Source organism: Chiloscyllium plagiosum, chromosome 44, assembly GCF_004010195.1.
Source record: "Chiloscyllium plagiosum isolate BGI_BamShark_2017 chromosome 44, ASM401019v2, whole genome shotgun sequence".
Lineage (NCBI taxonomy): Eukaryota > Metazoa > Chordata > Chondrichthyes > Orectolobiformes > Hemiscylliidae > Chiloscyllium > Chiloscyllium plagiosum.
In genome coordinates, this window is record NC_057753.1 from 9707351 (window position 1) to 9710078 (window position 2728).

Sequence of the window (2728 nt, forward strand, 5' to 3'; positions counted from 1 at the left end):
TATCGGAAGGATGTGGAGGCACTGGAACGGGTTCAGAGGAGGTTTACCAGGATGTTGCTTGGTATGGTAGAAAGATCGTATGAGGAAAGGTTGAGGCACTTGGGGTTGTTTTCATTGGAGAAAAGAAGGTTTAGGGGTGACTTGATAGATGTGTACAAGATGATTAGGGGTTTAGATAGGGTCGACAGTGAGAATCTTTTTCCAAGGGGGCATAGCTTTAAATTAAGGGGGGGTAGGTATAGGACAGATGTTAGGGGTAGGTTCTTTACTCAGCGAGTCGTGAGTTCATGGAATGCCCTGCAAGTAGCAGTGGTGGACTCTCCCTCATTATGGGCATTTAAGCAGGCATTGGATAGGTATATGGAGGATAGTGGGCTAGTGTAGGTTAGGTGGGCTTGGATCGGCGCAACATCGAGGGCCGAAGGGCCTGTACTGCGCTGTATTCTTCTATGTTCTATATTCTATGTTCTAAAGTTGGGTCGTAATAAAGGCTACCTGAACTTAATGCCGGGCTCAGACTCTCATTGAAAGCTGAGAGGTCCAAATGGTTTGTGTTTTAAAGCTGCTCGTTTCTTTCAGCCTCCAGGACCAAGTTTCCAACGTCGTGTATCAGACAAAGCACTGAATAAGTAACAAGGATTGTTAGAAATTGTAAAATCCTAAGGAATGCAGGTACTGCTTTGTTTCATCAGCATTGTAAAATTTACTGGCAGCACCGAGAGGTGTGAGCTGTGTTCACTCAACATGATGTGGAGGAGCCGGTGTTGGACTGAGATGGATAAAGATAAAAATCACGCATCAAGTTATAGTCCAACAGGTTTATTTGGAAGCACCATCAAGTAGTTGTGAAGCAGGATCATAAGACACAATTTATATCAAAAGATTACAGTGTCATGCATCTGAGAATATATATTGGAAAAATTTAGATTGCTGTTAAGTCTTATATCTTTTACGGTGAGTTGCAGGTGTCAATTCATTAATATTGTAAATTGCAGAACCTCTTTCAAGTCACATTCTTGAGATAATGAAAGGTTTTATAAAACAAAAAAGAAGACAGCTCAGCTACTTTGGAAATAGAACCAATCTCACTCAAGATTCAGATAGAGACAGACTCAAGCTTCACACCTTTAATGCATTGTCTGAGCTGAGCTGTCTTCTCACATGTATATTGAGAAATGACTGCTGTAGGAGGAGTGCGTTCCAGTTAGTGGTACACTGACACCGGTCTTGGGGAAAGTGGGATTTGTACTGTCTCTCCCCCCAACCCATTGTCCCCGTCCATTCTCTCCCCTGCAACCCACTGCCCCCCCATTCTCTCTCCCCATCATTTCATTTCCCCCACCCTTTACTCCCCCCCAGTCTCTCAATGGCCCTGACACTCTGTTCCCCTATACATTCTATCTCTCTTCCCACCCCCTCCCCCCCTCTTTGGACTGTGGGAGGAAACCCACGCAGACACAGGGAGAATGTGCAAACTGCACACAGACAGTTGCCCAAGGCTGGAATCGAACCTGAGACCCTGGTGCTGGGAGGCAGCTGTGCTAACCACTGAGCCACCATGCCATCTATAGTAGTATCCATGTAACAGTTGACCCCCTAAATTTAACCTTAAAAAGTAGTAAAAAAAAAATTGACTATCACTTGAGTATATACGGTATAAATGAATTAATGTCCACTGCTTCTTTGCTTTACGCTTATAGAATTCTATAAATGTGTTGAGTACAATATATACCAGTAACTGTATATTTATAATTAAGAATTGCAGCACTTGTCAGAGCACTGTAGGGATGTCACAGGCAATATTGTGTGCGAGAGCCTGTGTAAACCTCTTTGGTTTTGTTTTATAAATGTGATTTGAGGTAATCATACATAAAATGTGTTCACATGCAGTCATTGGTTAAGATTTTTTGTGTGCATCTGTGTATGTTATTTAGATCCTGGGGTTTTGACTTGCCCAGTGATGATTTGGCTGTGGGGAGTGGGGATACTAATTAATCTTTCTACCAAATCCAGCATCTTGATGAAGAGCTTCACTTCTTTGTGATTGTTATCTTCCAAAGGATCAACCTACCCAGTATTTATATGGCCATGTGCATATGTATAGTTGTGTCTGAATGCTAGAAATCTCTTTTTTTTAAAAAAAAGTCCTTTAGTATATTTCCTGTTCTCCATGCATGGCAAATTGGACGTGTTTTTTTCTTGCAAGTGCTGTGAAAAGTAGTCTGATCATGTAAAAGTCGACCCTAGTTCTTCATAGACAACAGACCAATGTTTGTGAGTCAGTGTGCTGGCCGTCATGTTCCACTCCAGCTTTTCAATCTGTCGGTTGTTCGTCTCTGCTCCCGTCTTCTAGTCCGTTGTCTGTATGTTCCACTCAGTTTTCAAAATTACTATGATTGAGTATTTTTGCTTTATACATCAGTTGAGCTTCTGCTTATGATACGGTATGAATTTTGACAGACATGGACCCCACCACCAAGGATATATTTCCCTCCCCTCCCCTATCAGCATTACGTAAAGACCACTCCCTCCGTGACTCCCTCGTCAGATCCACACCCCCCACCAACCCAACCTCCACTCCCGGCACCTTCCCCTGCAACCGCAGGAGGTGCAAGACTTGCGCCCACACCTCCCCCCTCACCTCCCTCCAAGGCCCCAAAGGAAACTTCCATACCCGCCACAGATTCACCTGTACCTCCACACACATCATCTATTGCACCCTCTGCAC

The 2728-nt window shown here is 43.7% G+C and overlaps 1 protein-coding gene across 1 annotated transcript in view; it reads left to right on the forward strand.

The window, feature by feature from the left end:
- The window catches only part of LOC122543532 (gastrula zinc finger protein XlCGF7.1-like), a 25229-nt gene that overhangs the window by 7690 nt on the left and 14811 nt on the right, over positions 1–2728 (forward strand). The window lies entirely within an intron of this gene.